General features: G+C 33.3%; 3 long non-coding RNA genes across 3 annotated transcripts in view; 2 read left to right on the top strand and 1 right to left on the bottom strand.

Annotated features, from left to right (window-relative positions):
- The window catches only part of LOC126470434 (uncharacterized), a 255,042-nt gene that overhangs the window by 46,961 nt on the left and 185,344 nt on the right, over nt 1-22,737 (top strand). The window lies entirely within an intron of this gene.
- Nucleotides 1-22,737, bottom strand: part of LOC126470429 (uncharacterized) — a 188,173-nt gene that overhangs the window by 74,381 nt on the left and 91,055 nt on the right. The gene's annotated exons all lie outside the window — the stretch shown is intronic.
- The window catches only part of LOC126470428 (uncharacterized), a 112,294-nt gene continuing 91,159 nt past the window's right edge, over nt 1,603-22,737 (top strand). The window contains exon 1 of the long non-coding RNA XR_007586186.1: nt 1,603-1,649. This is a non-coding gene — a long non-coding RNA (uncharacterized LOC126470428). The remainder of the gene's footprint in view (nt 1,650-22,737) is intronic.

The following is a 22,737-nucleotide window of genomic DNA, read 5'->3' as shown; positions in this document are numbered from 1 at the left end:
AAATTTCTTATTTTGTTTCCAAAAGTTTTATTCTTGCTTATTTACATTCTATTTCTTTGTTTTATATGTAAGTTTTGTGAAACTTAAAGTTCTATTTTGCAGTAATTTGATTTAATTATCAAGTGATTTTGGATTTAGCAATTTATTTAGTATCGGCATAATTCGTGCCAGCAGCCGTGGTTATACGATTGATACAAGTGAATATTATTGGTTAAAACCGTTGTTTATATTTTTAGGGTTAAAATATAAATTTGTAAGGTGAAATGTTAAAATTTATTTATAGCTCTTTTTATGAATCTGTGAAATTTGAATAATAAACTAGGATTAGATGCCCTATTATTTTAAATGTTAATTATATTTACCAGGGTACTATTAGTTAAGGTCTTTAAACCCAAAGAATTTGGCGGTATCTCATTCCATTCAGAGGAACCTACCAAGTGATTGATAATAAACGTTTTACTCTACTTAATTTATTTGTTTGTATATCTCCGTTATCAGAGAATCTATTTAGAGTTATAATTCTCAGGATTTATAATTATAAAATATTTCAGGTCAATGTGCAGCTTATAGTGAAGAGGAGGTGGGTTACAATAGATTTTTGTTTATAACGGATTTGATGGTGAAATACTATTAATGAAGGTGGATTTGATAGTAATTTAATTTATTTAATTTAACTGATATCGGCTCTGACGTGTGTACACACCGCCCATCGCTCTCATTATTGATTATTCTATTTTATTATTTTAATTTAGCTTCAATTTAGATGAGATAAGTCGTAACATAGTAGATGTACTGGAAAGTGTATCTAGGAAGAGTTTTAAGATGTAACTTATTAGTAAAGTGTTTCATTTACACTGAAAATTTTTCTGTGCAAATCAAGATATCTTGATTACTTATTTTATTTTATTAATTTTTTGTTTATTTCATTATTTAATAAAAATAATTTTGTCGAATTTTGTCTTAGTATATTTTGTAGAATTGATTTTTTAGATTATAGTTTATTGGTAATGTAATTGTTTTATGAAATATTATTTTAAATTTTTAAAAGTAGATTTTATTTATTGTACCTTTTGTATCAGGGTTTATCAAAATTTTAGTATTTACTTTACTTGTGGCGATTTGGGTTGATTTATAAATAATTTATAGTTAATGTATCATAATTATTATTAAATTATTTATAGAAATGAGATGTTAATCGTTTTCCAAGATATCTAGTTTCTTAAGAAAAATTTAATTTTTTGAAGTTAATTGTTTTTATTTAATTTTTTAGGTATAAATATTATCTTATTTATTCTGTAAGGGATAAGCTTTGAGTTAGTAACCTATAATTTGTTTTATAAAATATAATAGTAAGCTTTAAACCAGCTATCTCTAAGATTACGTTTTAGTTCATTATTTTTATTTTTGATTTTATAATTATTTTAGGTTTTTTATTAAGCTTATAAATTTAATTTTAAAATTTTTGTAATAACGATAGAATTAGTATATTTATTTGTATATAATTTTTACCTTGTGAATTTATTATAAGGAACTAGTAAAAATTGATTTCCACCTGTTTATCAAAAACATGTCCTCTTGAAAATACTTTGAGGCCTGGCCTGCTCACTGAGCAGATTTTTAAAGAGCCGCAGTATTTTGACCGTGCAAAGGTAGCATAATCATTAGTCTCTTAATTAGTGGCTGGAATGAATGGGTTGACAAGAAATCAACTGTCTCTTAATAAATTTTTGAATTTAACTTTTGAGTCAAAAGGCTTAAATTTTTCTTTAGGACGAGAAGACCCTATAGAGCTTAACATTTTATTTTTATATAGTTTTTTGTTTGTCTTTCTATATTTAATGATGACGTTTTGTTGGGGTGACATGAAGAATAAATAAACTCTTCATTATTATATCATTTATTTATGTTTGTTGTTTTGATCCATAATTTATGATCATAAGATTAAGTTGCCTTAGGGATTAGAGCGTCATTGTTTTTGAAAGCTCATATCGACAAAGCAGATTGCGACCTCAATGTTGGATTAAGAAAAATTTTGGGTGCAGTAGCCCAGTAATGAGGTCTGTTCGACCTTTAAATTCTTACATGATCTGAGTTCAGACCGGCGTGAGCCAGGTTTCTATCCTAAGATTATTAATTCATATTAGTACGAAAGGACCATATGGTTGAAATATTTTTTATTTTATTGATTAATACTAATTAAATTACTATTTTGACAGATTAGTGTGTTGAATTTAGAATTCATTTATGTAGATTTTTTCTACAAATAGTATTGGTACTTTATGATTTATTTATGTTTATTTTGAATTTTCTTTTATTATTTATTTGTGTTTTAATTAGTGTTGCTTATTTAACTTTATTAGAGCGTAAGGTTTTAGGTTACATTCAAAATCGAAAGGGTCCAAATAAGGTAGGTTTTGTTGGAATTCTACATCTACATCTACATTGATACTCCGCAAGCCACCCAACGGTGTGTGGCGGAGGGCACTTTACGTGCCACTGTCATTACCTCCCTTTCCTGTTCCAGTCGCGTATGGTTCGCGGGAAGAACGACTGTCTGAAAGCCTCCGTGCGCGCTCTAATCTCTCTAATTTTACATTCGTGATCTCCTCGGGAGGTATAAGTAGGGGGAAGCAATATATTCGAAACCTCATCCAGAAACGCATCCTCTCGAAACCTGGCGAGCAAGCTACACCGCGATGCAGAGCGCCTCTCTTGCAGAGTCTGCCACTTGAGTTTATTAAACATTTCCGTAACGCTATCACGGTTACCAAATAACCCAGTGACGAAACGCGCCGCTCTTCTTTGGATCTTTTCTATCTCCTCCGTCAACCCGACCTGGTACGGATCCCACACTGATGAGCAATACTCAAGTATAGGTCGAACGAGTGTTTTGTAAGCCACCTCCTTTGTTGATGGACTACATTTTCTAAGCACTCTCCCAATGAATCTCAACCTGGTACCCGCCTTACCAACAATTAATTTTATATGATCATTCCACTTCAAATCGTTCCGTACGCATACTCCCAGATATTTTACAGAAGTAACTGCTACCAGTGTTTGTTCCGCTATCATATAATCATACAATAAAGGATCCTTCTTTCTATGTATTCGCAATACATTACATTTGTCTATGTTAAGGGTCAGTTGCCATTCCCTGCACCAAGTGCCTATCCGCTGCCGATCTTCCTGTATTTCGCTACAATTCTCTAATGCAGCAACTTCTCTGTATACTACAGCATCATCCGCGAAAAGCCGCATGGAACTTCCGACACTATCTACTAAGTCATTTATATATATTGTGAAAAGCAAAGGTCCCATAACACTCCCCTGTGGCATGCCAGAGGTTACTTTAACGTCTGTAGACGTCTCTCCTTTGATAACAACATGCTGTGTTCTGTTTGCTAAAAACTCTTCAATCCAGCCACACAGCTGGCCTGATATTCCGTAGGCTCTTACTTTGTTTATCAGGCGACAGTGCGGAACTGTATCGAACGCCTTCCGGAAGTCAAGAAAAATAGCATCTACCTGGGAGCCTGTATCTAATATTTTCTGGGTCTCATGAACAAATAAGGCGAGTTGGGTCTCACACGATCGCTGTTTCCGCAATCCATGTTGATTCCTACATAGTAGATTCTGGGTTTCCAGAAATGACATGATACACGAGAAAAAAACATGTTCAAAAATTCTACAAGAGATCGACGTAAGAGATATAGGTCTATAGTTTTGCGCATCTGCTCGACGACCCTTCTTGAAGACTGGGACTATCTGTGCTCTTTTCCAATCATTTGGAACCCTCCGTTCCTCTAGAGACTTGCGGTACACGGCTGTTAGAAGGGGGGCAAGTTCTTTCGCGTACTCTGTGTAGAATCGAATTGGTATCCCGTCAGGTCCAGTTGACTTTCCTCTATTGAGTGATTCCAGTTGCTTTTCTATTCCTTGGACACTTATTTCGATGTCAGCCATTTTTTCATTTGTGCGAGGATTTAGAGAAGGAACTGCAGTGCGGTCTTCCTCTGTGAAACAGATTTGGAAAAGGTGTTTAGTATTTCAGCTTTACGCGTGTCATCCTCTGTTTCAATGCCATCATCATCCCGTAGTGTCTGGATATGCTGTTTCGAGCCACTTACTGATTTAACGTAAGACCAGAACTTCCTAGGATTTTCTGTCAAGTCGGTACATAGAATTTTACTTTCGAATTCAATGAACGCTTCACGCATAGCCCTCCTTACTTTAACTTTGACATCGTTTAGCTTCTGTTTGTCTGAGAGGTTTTGGCTGCGTTTAAACTTGGAGTGGAGCTCTCTTTGCTTTCGCAGTAGTTTCCTAACTTTGTTGTTGTACCACGGTGGGTTTTTCCCGTCCCTCACAGTTTTACTCGGCATGTACCTGTCTAAAACGCATTTTACGATTGCCTTGAACTTTTGCCATAAACACTCAACATTGTCAGTGTCGGAACAGAAATTTTCGTTTTGATCTTTTAGGTAGTCTGAAATCTGCCTTCTATTACTCTTGCTAAACAGATAAACCTTCCTCCCTTTTTTTATATTCCTATTAACTTCCATATTCAGGGATGCTGCAACGGCCTTATGATCACTGATTCCCTGTTCTGTACATACAGAGTCGAAAAGTTCGGGTCTGTTTGTTATCAGTAGGTCCAAAATGTTATCTCCACGGGTCGGTTCTCTGTTTAATTGCTCGAGGTAATTTTTGGATAGTGCACTCAGTATAATGTCACTCGATGCTCTGTCCCTACCACCCGTCCTAAACATCTGAGTGTCCCAGTCTATATCTGGTAAATTGAAATCTCCACCTAAGACTATAACATGCTGAGAAAATTTATGTGAAATGTATTCCAAATTTTCTCTCAGTTGTTCTGCCACTAATGCTGTTGAGTCGGGAGGTCGGTAAAAGGAGCCAATTATTAACCTAGTTCGGTTGTTTAGTGTAACCTCCACCCATAATAATTCACAGGAGCTATCCACTTCTACTTCACTACAGGATAAACTACTACTAACAGCGACGAACACTCCACCACCGGTTGCATGCAATCTATCCTTTCTAAACACTGTCTGTACCTTTGTAAAAATTTCGGCAGAATTTATCAACCCTTTAGTGATGCTATCAAGTTAATTTGTAAGGAGTAGCCAATTCCTATTATATCTAATTATTTACTTTATTACTTTTCTCCTGTTTTTAATTTAATAATTTCCTTGGCTGTTTGAGTGATTTTCCCTTACTTAACTTATATGTGTTCTTTTTCTTATGGATTTTTGTTTTTTTATGTTGTACTAGATTTGGTGTTTATACTGTTATAATTGCCGGTTGGTCTTCTAATTCAAATTATTCTTTACTAGGTTCTCTTCGTTCTGTTGCTCAAACAATTTCATATGAAGTTAGTTTGGCTTTAATTTTATTATCTTTAATTATTTTCATTGGTAGTTTTAACATGTTTGATTTTATAAATTATCAGCTTTATTGTTGGTTTATTATTATTTCTTTTCATTTAGCTTTAGCTTGTTTTGCTTCTTGTTTAGCTGAGACTAACCGTACTCCTTTTGACTTTGCCGAAGGTGAATCTGAGTTAGTTTCAGGTTTTAGTATTGAATATGGTGCAGGTGGTTTTACTTTAATTTTTTTAGCTGAGTATACTAGAATTGTTTTTATAAGAATATTATTAGCTTTAATTTTTTTAGGTGGTGACTTTTATTCTTTTATATTTTTTATTAAGCTTGCTGTTATGTCCTTTGGTTTTATTTGAGTTCGTGGGACATTACCACGTTTTCGTTATGATAAGTTAATATACTTAGCTTGAAAAAGTTTTTTGCCATTATCTTTAATTTTTTTGATTTTCTTTGTTGGTTTAAAGATTTTATTTATTTCATTTATTTAGTGAAATTTTTTAAGAAAAGTTAATAGAAGAGTTAAACTTCTAGTTTTATGTTTGCAAAACATATCCTGTTGCTAAGCTAATTAACTTATTATTCCTTATTTAGTTTATCTCATGTGTTCGCAACATGTACATTAATTAAGAAGTATGTAAAGTAGATAATTGTTAAGATCTGTCCTGTTATAATGTAAGGTTCTTCAACAGGTCGTTTTCCAATTCATGTTAGTAAGCATACAACAACTACTATAATTCAGAATAAAATCTGATTGATAGGATAGAATTGAATACCTCAGAATGGTGTTTTATTATAAAATGGTAAAATTATTAAGATTCTAATTGATAAGAAAAATGCAATGACACCTCCTAGATTATTAGGGATTGATCGTAGAATTGTGTATGGAAATTAGAAATATCATTCTGGTTGAATATGGACGGGGGTTACTAACGGCTTAGCAGGTACAAAATTATCTGGATCTCCCAGGAGGTAAGGATTAATCAAGCACAGTATAATTAATAATGATGTTATTAATACAAATGTAATAGAGTCCTTGAAAGTAAAGTATGGGTGAAATGGGATTTTTTCAATATCTTCATTTAGGCCTAAGGGGTTATTAGACCCTGTTTGGTGGAGGAAGAATAAATGAATTGCTGCCATTGCAGCAATAATAAACGGCAGTACAAAATGGAATGTAAAGAATCGAATTAATGTTGCATTATCAACAGCAAACCCTCCTCATATTCATTGAACTAAATCTGTTCCTAAATACGGAATTGCTGATAATAAATTAGTAATTACTGTCGCACCTCAGAATGATATTTGACCTCAAGGTAAAACGTATCCTATAAATGCAGTTGCTATAACTAAGAATAGGATTACTGTACCAATTATTCAGGTGTGTATGTATATGTAAGATCCATAGTAAATTCCTCGTCCGACATGTAAATAAATATAAATAATAAATATAGAAGCTTCATTTGCATGTAAGGTTCGAATAATTCAGCCATTATTTACGTCTTGACAGATGTGAACTACACTACTAAATGCTATTTCAATATTTGATGTATAATGTATAGCTAAAAATAGTCCAGTTACAATTTGAATTACCAAACATAACCCTAGTAGGGACCCAAATATCCATCAAAATGAAATATTTGTTGGTGCAGGTAAATCAACTAAAGAGTTTTTAATGATTTTAATTAAAGAATATCTCAATCGTAAGGGTTTATTCATTAGTAAATTATTATATTTTACGAATAGGCCCCCATGTAAATGTTGGTGATTTTAACAACTGCTAATAGTGCTAAAAATAAATATATAATTATTATTATTGTGATAATGAATGTTGGTCTATTATATAGTATTTCTAAAGTTATTGTTATTTCTTGATAATTGATTGAATTATCAATATTTATAGTTTCAGTATATTGTTATATCTAAAATAATTAATATTGATATGATAAAAATTCATTTTGTTAAGGTAATAATTATCGTAATTGATTTAAGTTGAAATATTTCGTTTGATGCAATTCTCGTAATATAAATAAATAGAACTAATATACCACCAAGAAACGTTAAAAATAAAATATATGATAATCAATATCTTTCCATTATTGTTCCTGTTATTAGTCCAACTAGAAATGTTTGTAGGATAATGAAAAGCATTATTGATATTGGGTGTCTTAATTTAATAAAATTAATATTTATTACGTTTGATAGCGATATAATTATTATTTTGATTATTTCAGGGGTTCGTTTATTAAAAATATCGGTTTTGGGGACCGATGATGGAAAGCTTTTCAACCTCTGAAGTTTTAAAAGTGGGGGCTGGACTTATTTCCGGTTTACAAGACCAACGTTTTTTTTTAAACTAATAAAACTAATGTTTATATTCTCTGTCTTTACTTCTTTATTGATTTATTTTGCTGGTGTTTATGTTTTTTCTTCTAAACGTAAGCATTTATTAATGGTTCTTTTGAGATTAGAATATATTTTTCTTTGTTTATTTATATTGGTTATTGTTTTTCTTATTGAGTTTGATTATGATTATTTTTTTCCTGTTATTTTTTTGGTTTTTTTCTGTTTGTGAAGGTGCTTTAGGTCTTTCTATGTTAGTTTCAATAGTTCGTTCTCATGGGAATGATTTTTTTAATTCTTTTGGTTTATCTTTATGTTAAAGTATTTATTTATAACAATTTTTTTGATCCCTCATTGTTTGGTCAACAATTGTTGATGGTTGGTTCATTCTTTTTCTTTTAGTTTGATTCTGCTTAGTTTTTGAATTTGTTCCTTAATAATCACTGCTAGAGGTTCAGTTTATTTAAGTTCTTATCATTCTAATTTTTTTTGTCTTTATAGTCTTAATTTTAATGATTATGCTTTATTGTTCGTTCGCTAGATTGAGTCTTCTTTCTTTTTATATTTATTTTGAGGCTAGATTGGTTCCTACTTTACTTTTGATTTTGGGTTGAGGCTATCAACCTGAACGGTAGCAGGCTGGTGTTTATTTAATTTTTTATACTCTGGTTGCTAGATTACCTTTATTATTAGTGTTATTTAAGGTTTATGATTTTTCTAATACTTTATATTTTCCTTTATTGGTTGATTTTGGTTCTTATTATTTTATATTTTATGTGTTTATAATTCTTGCTTTTGTAGTTAAGATGCCGATATTTTTGGTTCATTTGTGGCTTCCTAAGGCCCATGTTGAGGCCCCTATTTCAGGTAGAATGATTCTTGCTGGTGTTTTATGAAAGTTAGGTGGTTACGGTATTTTTCGTGTTATGAAGGTTATTTCTTATTTGGGTTTAAAGTTTAATTATGTTTGATTGTCTATAGGTTTATCTGTTGGGTTTATTGTTAGATTTATTTGTTTTCGTCAGGTTGATTTAAAGTCTTTAATTTCATATTCTTCTGTTGCTCATATAAGAATGGTTATTGGAGGATTGATAACTATGAATTGATGAGGTTGTATGGGTTCTCTTTCTTTAATGGTTGGTCATTGTTTGTGTTCTTCTGGTTTATTTTGTTTATCTACTATTATTTATGAGCATTTAGGTAGACGAAGATTATTAATTAACAAGGGTATAATTAATTTGATACCAAGAATGGCTTTATGATGATTCCTTTTGAGATCTTCTAATATAGCTGCTCCTCCTTCTTTAAATTTGGCAGGTTAACTTAGATTATTAAATAGAATTATAACTTGATCTTCTTTTAGAACTTTTGCTTTAATTTTTTTGTCTTTTTTTAGAGCTGTTTATACTTTATATATGTATTCTTATTCTCAGCATGTTAATTATTATTCTGGTCTTTATACTTGTTCTCTTGGTTATTTTCGTGAATATCATCTTTTACTTTTACATTGATTGCCTTTAAATATTCTTTGTTTAAAGGGAGAGTATTTTTTTGTTTAGGTTGCTTAAGTATTTTAATTAAAAATGTTGTTTTGTGGAATCAATGATATGAATTTTTCACCTTAGGCCGTGAATTTGTTTTCTATTTCTTCTTTGATTTTTTTCTTTATTTTTTTCTAGAACTATAATTTTTATTTTAGGTATTTATTATTTAATAATTGATTATAGTGTTTTTGTTGAATGAGAACTTTTTTATTTAAATGGTTCTATGGTTGTTATGACTTTAATTTTGGATTGAATGTCTCTTATTTTTATGTCTTTTGTTATGTATATTTCTTCTTTGGGTATTTAAAACGTTTTATTATTATTGTTTTAATATTTATTCTTTCTATAGGTTTTTTAATTATCAGTCCTAATTTGATCAGAATTTTATTGGAATGGGATGGTTTAGGTTTAGTTTCTTATCGTTTAGTTATTTATTATCAAAATATGAAATCTTATAGTGCAGGTATGTTAACTGCACTTTCTAATCGTATTGGTGATGTTGCTATTTTAATTTCTATTGCTTGAATATTGAATTTTGGTGGTTGAAATTATATTTATTATTATGATTTTATTTCTAATTCTTTTGAAATAAAGCTTATTACTATATTAATTGTTTTAGCAGCTATAACTAAAAGAGCTCAAATTCCCTTTTCTTCTTGACTTCCTGCTGCTATGGCTGCCCCTACTCCTGTTTCTGCTTTGGTTCTTTCTTCTACTCTTGTTACTGCTGGGGTTTATTTATTAATTCGTTTCAGACCAATATTAGATACTTATAATTGTGGTTGATTCTTACTTTTAATTGGTTGTATAACTATGTTTATGGCTGGTTTGGGAGCAAATTTTGAATTCGATTTGAAGAAAATTATTGCTCTATCTACTTTAAGACAACTTGGTTTAATAATAAGCATTTTGGCTATGGGTTATCCAAAACTTGCATTTTTTCATTTATTAGCTCATGCTTTATTTAAGGCTTTATTGTTTATGTGTGCAGGTTCAATAATTCATAATTTAAAGGATTCTCAGGATATTCGTTTTATAGGTTCAATTGTTAATTTTATGCATTTAACTTCAGTTTCTTTTAATGTTTCTAGTTTGTCTTTGTGTGGTATACCATTTTTAGCAGGTTTTTATTCAAAGGATTTAATTCTTGAAATGGTTTGTTTAAGATGAATTAACTGGTTGATTTTTTTCTTTATTTCTTTTCTACTGGTTTAACTGCTTCTTATTCTTTTCGTCTTTTTTATTATTCCGTATCTGGTGATAATAATTTTTATTCTAGATTTTCTTTTGATGATAAGGGTTATTATATTTCTTTTGGTATAATTGGTTTATTGTTTGTTGCTGTTTTTGGTGGTAGTCTTTTGTCTTGGTTAATTGTTCCTGTTCCTCATGTGATTGCCTTGCCTTATTATTTAAAGTTTTTAACTATCACTGTAGTTGTTTTGGGTGCTTATTTGGGTTATCTTATTTCTAATTTTGATTTTTCTCAAACTTTATTTTCTTTAAGTATACTTTCTTTTGTCAGATTTGCTGGTTCTATGTGGTTTATACCTTTTATTTCGACTAAGTTTATTAGATATTTTCCTTTAAAATTGGGTTATTATTCATCTAAATCATTTGATTATGGTTGAGGTGAATTATTTGGTGGTCAAGGTTTGTATAGACTATTTATTTATTTAATTAGGTACATACAAGGTTGATATTATTCTAATTTTAAAATTTATTTTTAACTTTTATTTTTTGAATATTTATTTTGGTGGTATTATTTTTCGTTTACTTAAATAGCTTATAATTAGAGCGTGACACTGAAGATGTTAAGGAAGTACTTTTACTTTTAGGTATTTATAAATATACATATTTTATTTTTACAGTTAAAATGCAATGTTTTATTTAAACTACATCAATTTTAGAAATGTTAACGGAGTTTAACCGCTAATATAAAAAGTTAGCAGCATTCATATTGGCTTTACATTTCCTTAATTGGAACTTTATAGTTCAATTATATTATTAACAGTAATACACCTCTTTTTGGCTTCAATTAATAAGAATAAGGGTATTTTATTTACCAACCTTCCAGGTCGAAACTGACTGCAATACTTCGCTTCTTATTCTATTTAAGGTTGATGATTATATCAATACTTTTTGAATGCAACCCAAATGTTATGTTTAACTACAACCCTTTATGCTGCTCATTGTAAGGCTCCTTGATTTAATTCATGGTATAGTCCACCTAATAATACTATAATAAAAAATATTGTTGATACTGTTCAGATTATAATGTCTGAAGTTTTAAAAATAATTACAATTGGGAGGATTAGTGCGATTTCTACATCAAAAATTAAGAAAATTACTGCAATTAAGAAGAATCGAAGTGAGAATGGTATTCGTGCTGATCTTTTTGGGTCAAATCCACACTCAAATGGTGATCTTTTTTCTCGGTCATTAATTAATTTTTTTGATAATGTTGTTGCAAGGATTATAACAATTATTGGAATAATAAATATAATAAAAATTCTTGTAGATAAAATTTGGATTGTTTTTCTTGATTTATATCAAGCTTTTTGATTGGAAGTGAAATGTTCTATTTATACTAAAGAAACAATTATCTACCTCATCAATAAATAGAAATGTATAAGAATAATCATACTACGTCTACAAAGTGTCAGTATCATGCTGCTGCTTCAAATCAAAAGTGGTGTCTTGGTGAGAATTGGTTTATTGAATGTCGAAGTAGACATGTTGATAAAAAATTGTTCCGATAATTACATGTAGACCATGGAATCCTGTTGCAACAAAGAATGTTGATCCATAAACTGCGTCTGCAATGGTGAAGGGTGCTTCTCAATATTCGTATGCTTGAAGTATAGTGAAGTATAGTCCTAGTAGTACTGTGAAGAATAGGCCTTGTAATGCTTGAGTATGATTAGATTCTATTAAACTACGATGTGCTCATGTTACTGTTACTCCTGATGCTAAGAGAATAGCTGTAGTAAGTAATGGAATTTGTATAGGATTAAAAGGTTGAATTCATATTGGGGGTCATAATATCCCTAGTTTAATAGTGGGTGCTAGTCTTCTTCAAAAAAATGCCCCAAAAAATGAAACAAAGAATAGTACTTCTGATGCAATAAATAAAATTATTCCTCATCGTAATCCAATTGATACAAATCCCGTGTGTAGTCCTTGGTATGTTCCTTCTCGTACTACATCTCATCATCATTGGATTATAGTTATTAGGGTAATTCCAAATCCGATTATAAATAAGTTAAAGTTAAATAGGTGAAATCATTTTGCTAATCCTGATACTAGAACTATTGCTCCAATTGCTCCTGTTAATGGTCAAGGTCTGTAATCTACTAAGTGGAATGGGTGGTTTGAGTGAGTTGTTAACATAAGTTTAGTATACTTCTCTAGAATATATAAAGTCTTAAAATTGAGAAAACATAGGCTTGAATTATTGCTACTGCTGATTCTAGAATTAACAGAAGTTAATTAATAGTGAAATTAAGTTTATTGCTATAGATGGTCCTGTATTTCCTAGTAATGTTAATAGTAAGTGTTCTGCAATTATATTTGCTGCTAGTCATACTGCTAGCATACCTGGTCGAATGACATTTCTAATTGTTTCAATTAATACTATAAATGATATTAATGCAGGTGGTGTTCCTTGGGTGACAAGGTGTGTAAATATGTGATTGGTATGATTAATTCATCCAAATAACATAAATCTTAATCATATAGGTAGAGCGATTGCAAATGTTAATGCTAAATGTCTTGTTCTAGTAAAGATGTAGGGAAATAATCCTATGAAATTATTAAATAGTATTATAATAAAGATTGAAATGAAGATGAATGTTGTTCCATTAAATGACTTTGGTCCTAGTAGTGTTTTAAATTCATTGTGTAAGGTTAAGTTTAGTTTATTTCAAATAATATTATTTCGTGATGGTGTAAGTCAAAATATTGATGGGATTAATAATAATCCTAAGAATGTTCTAGTTCAATTTAATGATAAGTTGAAGATATTAGTTGATGGATCAAATGTTGAAAATAAGTTTGTTATCATTTTCAATTCAAGTTCTTTATATCAATTGTTCTTTTTTCTGCTCTTTTAATAAGATTTGGTTTAAATGAGAAAAAGTTTATTTCATTAAATAAAATTAATGTAGTCGAAAATATAATAAATAGGGAGAATCATATGAGAGGGGATATTTGAGGGATTTGGATTAAATTTCCCCATCAGAAGTAGTCGTTAATTTACTATATTTTGGTTTAAGAGACCATTGCTTACTTTCAGTCATCTGATGTATTTCAAGGTGTACTAATTATTTAGTTATTTTAGATTGACACTCTAATGTTATATATTTTAACTAACTCCTTAGATTATCTTAGATAATCACTTGATAAATATGTTTACTGAAGTTGTTTCAATTACAATTGGTATGAATCTGTGGTTTGCTCCACAAATTTCTGAGCATTGTCCAAAGAACAGTCCAGGTCGGTTTATTGTAAATGTTCCTTGGTTTAGTCAGCCCAGCGTTGCGTCAATTTTAACCCCTAATGCAGGTACTGCTCATGAGTGTAGAATGTCTGATGCTCTTGTTAATACTCGTACTTCCGTATTTATTGGTAGAATTGTTCGGTTATCTACATCTAGGAGTCGAAATCCGTCATTTTCTAGGTCTTGTTCTGTTGTTATATAAGTGTCGAATTCTACATCTATAAAGTCAGAATATTCATATCTTCAGTATCATTGTCGTCCAATTGTTTTAATTGTGATTATTGCGTCTACTGAATCATCAAGTAAATATAGTAGTCATAATGATGGGAGTGCAATAAAAATTAGTGTAATTGCTGGTAGTGCTGTTCAGATTGTTTCAATTAAATGTCCGTGAAGTATGTGTAAGTAGGCTGTTTAGGTTTTTTTATTGGTAACGCCACCTCTGTATGAAAATCACTGGCTGTGCTGTGTGCAGTCTGTGGCTGCTTTGCATTGTTGTAATACTCGCCATTTTAGTGTTGGGCAGCGGCAGCTGGATGTGAACAGCGCGTAGCGTTGTGCAGTTGGAGGTGAGCCGCCAGCAGTGGTGGATGTGGGGAGAGAGATGGCGGAGTTTTGAAATTTGTCATGAACTGCTATATTTATATATGATGATATCAAGGTAAATACATTGTTTGTTCTCTATTAATATCTTTCATTTGCTAACTATCCCTATCAGTAGTTAGTGCCTTCGATAGTTTGAATCTTTTATTTAGCTGGCAGTAGTGGCGCTCGCTGTATTGCAGTAGCTTGAGCAGCGAAGATTTTTGTGAGGTAAGTGATTTGTGAAAGGTATAGTTTAATGTTAGTCAGGGCCATTCTTTTGTAGGGAATTTTGAAAGTAAGATTGCATTGCGCTAACAAAATATTGTGTGTCAGTTTAAGCACAGTCATGTATAATTGTTCAAAGGGGAGGTTTCATATGTCGACCCTTAGCCGAGGATACCTCACTGGAATCTTCTGATTTTTTCTTGTAGTTTGTGTAATTAGTGTAGCTATTGTTTATTGCTAGCGCGCAATTGTAGAGAAAATCTCCTTTGTAGTTGCAGTCTTTCATTGTTGTACAGTAAAACAGTTGTGGCATGCATGTAGATTTGCACCAAGTATTTCGCAGCAGCAATTAACTAGATATTATTTTCAGTGCTATGTTAATGTGTTCTCTTATTTTTTATCTTCAAATTGTGTCTTTCTGTGTTGTCGTGTGAAATACTGTGACAATAATGGCGTGTGACAAACGTAATACTAGGCTCCTAAGTAAACTGAGAAATGACAGTGAAAATGAAAGCAGTGTGTTAGCGCCACCGAGTAATGAATTAACTGATGTTCAAAGTAGTAATTTGGTAATTGTGCATAGGGAAATGGAGCGGGCTGCAAACAATGGTGTAGGCAGTGAAACAGGTAGTGAACAGGGAAGCATTATCGTTCGATCGGTCGGCAACAGCTCGCCTCAGGAATCCGAAATGACAGGACACAATTTCGCAAATACTGTAGATTCAGGTTTTGGGTCATCACCGTTTTCTCAAATAAGTCAAGACACATTTTCTGCTTGTCAAAATGTGAATGTTGCCGGTGCAAATGCACTGCCGAAAAGCGTAGAGAAACAGATTCCAGACACTAATACATTATTATTGCAATTAATGCAACAACTGGAACAAAATCAGAGACAAATGGGACAAAATCTTAAAAAGTTAGACACAGTGGAACAAAATCTTAAAAAGTTAGACACAATGGAACAAAATCAGAGACAAACACAGCAAAAGCTTCAAAAGTTAGACACAATGGAACAACACCAGAGACAAACACAGCAACAGTTAGACGCAATGGAACAAAACCTTCACACCACGCTTGAACAAACACGTGAAGATTTAGCTACTGAGTTACATAACATCGAATCGAAATGTCAAAATGTCTGTAATGACGTAAAAACACAAATTTGTGAGCATTTCCAACCTATTTTTTCACGTCATGAAAATGCATTACAGAATCATGAAGCAGCCATAAAAGAACTGCAAACCATTGTTCATGAAAATCATGAGACCTTGTGGGCTAAAATTGACTCAGTTGCATCTACCGATTCGGTTAAGCAACTTGCAAAAACTCAGGAAAACTTAAAGGACACAGTAGATTCGATTTCAACACAAATGGACACTCTGAAACTTGGTTCAGAAAAACACACTGAGGAAATGTGTTCACTATCGGAGAAAGTAGCCGAACTTTCGGATCAGGTCACTAACTTATCTACAAAGGTAGATGATGATCTGAATGACACAAGACCTGTAGCCTTCACTGACACAGAAGAGTATGAACAAATTAGAAAATTCAAACAGAATCAAAATCAAATCAATACACAGTACAAAAGAGAAATCCGGGAAGTACAAGATCAGCTGACACAGTTAATACAAGAATTACCTATTTCAGAGGATACTCGCGCCCCAATACGGGAAGAGGGACACAGAAATACGGAACAGCCACAAAATAATAACACAGGGCATTTCGGAAGTTATGAAAGAAATTGGCAATGTGCACCGAATTTTGAGATGGAACGGCCGACACGACCTAACAATGACCGATATGCGACTCGCCGACATGATGATTTTGACTATAAGCTGTTCATTGCTACACGTAAATTCAAAACATTTAAGAATTCTGGCAACGACATTCATCCACAAGCATGGCTCCATCAATTCTCGCATTGTTTTCCTCCCAACTGGTCGTTAGAACACAGATTAGAATTTATGTGTGGCTACTTGGAGAATGAACCAGCTGTAAGAATGCGATCGGTAATTCACGATTGCCACAGTGAAGGAGAGTTTTACCAATCCTTCCTCTCAGCATATTGGTCTCAAGCTTCACAAGACCGAGTAAAACATAGCATCATAATGATGAAACGTTTCGAACAATCTGAATTTTCCAGTCTTTTGAAATATTTTGAAGACATGTTGCATAAGAATCAGTATCTTTCAAACCCATACAGCCCCTCAGAACTCATCCGCATTTGCTTAATCAAACTGCCTGAACATTTACGACGTATTATTTTGGCAGGACGTTGCAAAGACGACATTGAAGCATTTCACGGACTCTTACAAGAATTAGAAATTGACACTGACAATCGCGGAATGCGAAACCAGGAACACAACAATTACAGGTCACATCCGTCGCAATTCCGCGATGAAAGAAGTAATAACTTGACACGACAAGGCTATTCTCACAACACAAATCGTGACCAAAACAGACACCACCCGTATGACAACCGTTGGCAGAGTAGTAATAACTACAGGGAAAGATCACCTCTCCATGGTAATGACTATCACAGAGACAATAAGAGAAACAGACAATATGGGAACCAAAATAAATACTATCAAGGGAGACAGAATAACTTTAGACGCAACGGACCAGTGCGCAGTTACGATTCAGGGAGAAATTCTCCACCATGTGACCGACAAGAAAGAAACTAAGGAATCTACCGACATGACGACAGACGATATGATCGTAACGACAGACCTGAATTGCATCAGAACTGGCGGGATTCAAACAGAGCAGGGCCCTCTCGTCACGGTGAATTTGTAGAAGTTAGGTCTCCAAATCCCAAAAGCGACGCGCGCCAACAAACAGACAATGGGCAATGACTCACTCCGCTGGCAGCAACAAAACGTACTTATGAAACTGATGACGCAGCTGCCGTAGCTAGTAATTACGTAAAAATGGAAGACATTAGGGACATCTTACTGCAGGAACACGACGTAAAACTTAACAACATTGCATATCCTGTGATTCACATTACTGTAAATGACGTAAAATTTACGGCAGTACTTGACTCTGGCAGTCCCATCTCAGTAATTAGTGAAACAGCCTTTAGCAAATGCAACAAATCGAACGATTGCCCCACACTTCCGTTACGTAAGATTAAATTACAAGGTGCAATCTTTGGAAAAAGTGTAGATGTACGCCAACAAACCAGCTTAGAATTCTTTTGTCAAAGCCACAGCTTCTCTACGAACTTTCTTATTGTTCCATTATTGTCGACGGAAATTATACTGGGAGTAGACTTTTTGAATGAATACAAAGCAATCTTAAACTTTCACGATGCTGAAATAAGTTTAGAGAAGGAAGGTAAGTCAATAGCTTTGAAATTTGAAGATTGGCTCTCAAACCATGACGAAGAAATCAATCGGTTTTACCTTCTGTTGGACAACAGTTCGGAATTTTCTACGGAACTAGACACTAACAATCACTCTGCAAGAACTGACAGGGATGATATCGACGGCATATTTGAAATTAATGAGTTAATTCAGAATAAAATTCAAACAATTGAGAATTGTAATGACACTGATAGGCAGGACATTTTTGAGATTTTACAAGAACATTCCACAGTTTTTACTCATAAAACTGGAACAATCAAGGGATTTCAATACCAATTTCGTGTTCGTGAGCATACTAAATTTTGTGTTAGACCATATGTAATTCCAGCACATTATAGGGACCGTGTTAGAACAGAAATACAATCTATGCTTGACGAGGGCATTATTGAGCCTGCAGTAAGCTCATACAACAATCCATTACATGTTGTTGAGAAGAAAAATGGATCGATCAGGTTTGTCTTATATTCAAGACAAATCAATACGATCATTATTCCTGAAACAGACAGGCCGCAAACGTTGGAAGAACTTCTTCAAAATTTTAATGGTGTAAAAGTGTTGTCTTCCATTGATCTCAGATCCAGCTTTTATCACATCGAACTTCATCCAGAATGTAGAAAATACACAGCTTTCCTTTGTTTCGGCGTTTGTTATCAGTTTCGGAAACTTCCCTTTGGTTTGAACATTTCTTCAGCAGCATTCATTCGCGGGCTAAATTCCATATTACCTGAGTTCTTAAAACGTCACATCACCTTATATGTGGACGATATTCTGATAGCAGAAGATTCATGGGAACTACATAATCACATCCTCAACAGTTTGTAACGTATTTTTGCAGAATCTGGAATTACAGTTAACTTGAAAAAGTCTGAATTCGGTAGGACAAAGGTGAAGTTTTTGGGACATATTATTTCTTCCGAAGGCATTCAGCCGGATCCTGAAAAATTAGAAGCAATCAGAGCCATTCCAGTTCCATCCACAAAAAGACAAATCCGCAGTTTTCTAGGTCTCGTAAATTTTTACCGTCGTTTTCTGAATATGCAAATTCTTGTTACACCAAAACTTTGTTCTCTCACTGGAAAAAATACTATTTGGAACTGGGACAAACAAGCACAATTGGAATTCAATTCTTTGAAAGAAGCGTTACTTCACGCGCCAATCTTAGCTCATCCAGATCTGTCACAAGATTTCTGCCTTAGCACGGATTCTTCTAAAGTCGGTCTTGGTGCCCATTTATTTCAAGAATCCATAGAAAATGACACTAATATTCAGAAAACCATTGCTTTTGCTAGCCGAGTGCTAACGAAATCTGAAAAAAATTATTCCGTTACTGAATCAGAAGCTTTAGCTATCGTTTGGGCATTTAACAAATTCCGTTTCTTTCTTTCTGGTAAGCACGTAAAAGTATACAGTGATCATCGTGCATTACAATTTCTTATGTCTTCAAAATTAAATCATGACAGGTTAAAACGTTGGGCATTGTTTCTGCAAGAATTCCGCTTCACAATAGTCTACATTCCCGGCAAGGAGAACATTGTTGCGGACGCACTGTCACGCGCACCGGCTGGGCTTGAGAAAAGTACCACAGAAGGCAACCTCGAGAAAAATTTCAGTATTCTTTACATTCAGAAAGTCGCCTTTGAAAACTTCATCACCACATCTTTAAAGGACATTGCTCATGAACAAGATAAAGATCCGATTTGGAAAGACATCAAGAGCAAATGGCATGAAAAGACACACACACAGATTCGGCATTATTATCTGGTTAGAAACAACATACTGTTCAAACGCTGCACTGTTGATGACAAGCTATGGGTACTTTGCATTCCTGACGATTTTGTTAATAAGCTCATTTGGTACATTCATTTCAGCTACGCACATTTTGGTCTACGAAAATGTTATCATATTCTTCGAACGACTTGTTATTTTAACAATATGGAAAAAAGAATTCGAAGAGTCTTGTCTATTTGTAAACTTTGTCAAAAGGCGAAACCATCTACTGTCTCACATCGTGCTCCGTTGTTTCCTATTATTTCTTCTAAATTAAAAGAATTTGCTGCTGTTGATCTCTTGGGACCACTTGTCAGAACATCCAACGGATTTTCGTACGTTCTAGTCGCTGTTGAACTTACTTCAAAATTTGTTTCTTTCACTCCGTTACGTAAAGCCACTGGACTATCTGTCTCCAACGCCTTTGTTAAAAATTTCTTACGTGAAGTTGGCCTCATTGCTAAAGTCATTTCAGATAACGGACCGCAATTTAGATCTGCTGTTTGGTCATGCACGCTTCGGAATCATAAAATCAAACCTGTTTTTATTTCATTGTACTCACCACATTGCAACCCGTCTGAACGGATTATGAAAGAAATCAATAAGCTTTGCAGACTTTATTGTCACAGAAAGCATCAGCATTGGGACAGATATCTACAATTATTTCAAAATGTGCTGAATGAAATGCCTCATGATTCCACTGCTTTACCACCTACTCTTGTACTGAAGAATGAAGAACCACCGAACAGAATCAGAGAGCTTGTACCTTTCCCGAATACACGTAAACTTCGACACAAAGACATAATTGATTTGGCTCTTAAAAATATAAAATCTGCAGCAGACAAAAGGAGAGAACTACACGGTAAAGCAAATGCAAAGAAATTATATATTGGTCAGAAAGTTCTCAGTAACGCTCATTCATTGTCACATAAGAAGAAACACTTGAGTCACAAATTCCTTCTAGTTTACAATGGACCTTACAGAATCCGACGTATACCACATGATAATTGTGTTGAAGTTGAAACTCTGCGTACTAGGAAGAGTAAAGGTTTACACCACATTTCACATGTAAAACCGTTTATTGAAAGATAATCTGCTTTTTAACTTTGTCACTGCCATGAAACTTTTCACTTTACATTACTAGTATGCTTGTCAGACTTAGAATCTGTTAACATGCAACAATGTTTGAAGTTAAATATCCAGTCAAGAACCAAGAGAACTTATTGAAACAGAAATGACGAATGCATTGTTATAGTGAACAGACGTCACAGTGTTATTGTGTGTGTACATTCTTGCTTGTTAGTTGCATGACTATGGAACGACTATAAGGCTTACATACTTAGAACATTTACCAGTACTGCTAATGAGACTTTAATGCAACATTTTGGTTTACTTGAAAATATATTCTGGATTTAAAGTACTTTCAGTGAGATACCAGATGGCACAGTGGTTAGTTTATGTGACAGCTACACGATTTTATCACGACGCTACTAATGAGTGACAATTTACAATGTTGCTTTTGCAGTGTTTCTGTTTTATATCTGCACTGTTTTCTGTTTTATTCTGGAAAGTAAAACAGGTTTTAGTAGTAACTTTTGTAGTATAGCTACAATGAGACTGCCTTTTTCGTAGCACAACAATATGTTACAGCACAGTACTTTCCTCATCACGGCAATAAGCGTAATAACTAAGACATTTATACACAAAGCATTTCACTTTTGTGTATTATGAGGTAAGTACATTGACTTCTGCAGAACTTAGCTTTCGGAGGACTATAACTACGACACTTCCACACAGATTATGTTGCAACAAGACGCACATTTAGCGCTATAGTACACGTATTTGAGTGATTAATTTTGTACTTAAAACATTTATTTTTAAAGATTTTTGAATTACAAAGAAAGTTTTCCGTGATACATTTCATTCCATTGCTGTAATCTGTAACACCTGAGGGTATAATTACATTAATCCTCAGGGGGTACACGTTTACTTTGTGTACGATGTGTGTGGCAACCACAAGCAACCCTAGCTAATATGGTATTTGCTTATACAACTTTACACATCGGTATCATATTTCTCTAACACACAAATTACACAGCTATCTGATCATTTAACTGAGAGATAAACATTTTTTTTACTACACCAGTGACACATGTTTACGCCATACACAGTTGGGTAACTTCACACTTATGAAACTGTATTTTGTCTGTACTTTGTAAACTGTTCATATTTTTTCGGAATCATTGTGATACTATGAGAGCTTTGAATGATGTATTTGGTAAGGGAGCATGATTTTAAAGTACGTTTGAGGTAGATGACACTATTGAAATGAGCAGAGAATTTTTTTTAGGTTTTGGAATTATTGCAGAAAGCTACGACGTTTTTGAGATTTGACTGAGGGGTTATGATGTTATTATTACGACGACGATGTGTACTATGCTGTTGAGATATGTTTATGATCAATAAGATGATGCTACCGTATATGAGGAATAAGAAGTATGTTGGAAACCAAGAATCGTGCTTTAAGAGTTATGAAATGTGCGTAAATGCGTGACTGTATCACAATGCTGACGAATATTTTATTTGGACACTTATATTTATTGGATTTTCTTTCTACAGATTTGCAATGCTAATTCTTGACCTGTGAAATATTTTTATGTGAGACTGTTACTGTAGCGGAAACTGCTGTCATAAATATTTCCGTAAGAAAGTTAAGTGACCACCAGCACGTGCGTCGTCGGCACACCACTGTGTCAGACACCTGGAGAACAAGCCATTAGGGTGTGCCTTTCCGGAAGCACAGGTAGAAAAAAAAAAGGGGGAGGCCATTATCCTCGCTATTGACATTTCCTTGTTGAAAGCATACTGTGGAGCTCGTAATTTATTATACTTACTGAAATGCCTAATGAAATGACGAGAAATATTTTTACATCTGCACACCTGATTACGACAAGCGTCTTTCTACGAGAGTTGAGAGAATTTCTACTAACTTATGAAATGTCACA

Source organism: Schistocerca serialis, chromosome 3 (assembly GCF_023864345.2).
Source record: "Schistocerca serialis cubense isolate TAMUIC-IGC-003099 chromosome 3, iqSchSeri2.2, whole genome shotgun sequence".
In the NCBI taxonomy this organism is placed as follows: domain Eukaryota; kingdom Metazoa; phylum Arthropoda; class Insecta; order Orthoptera; family Acrididae; genus Schistocerca; species Schistocerca serialis.
Note: the sequence above shows the minus strand (reverse complement) of the source record. Positions and strands in the feature narration are given on the sequence as shown.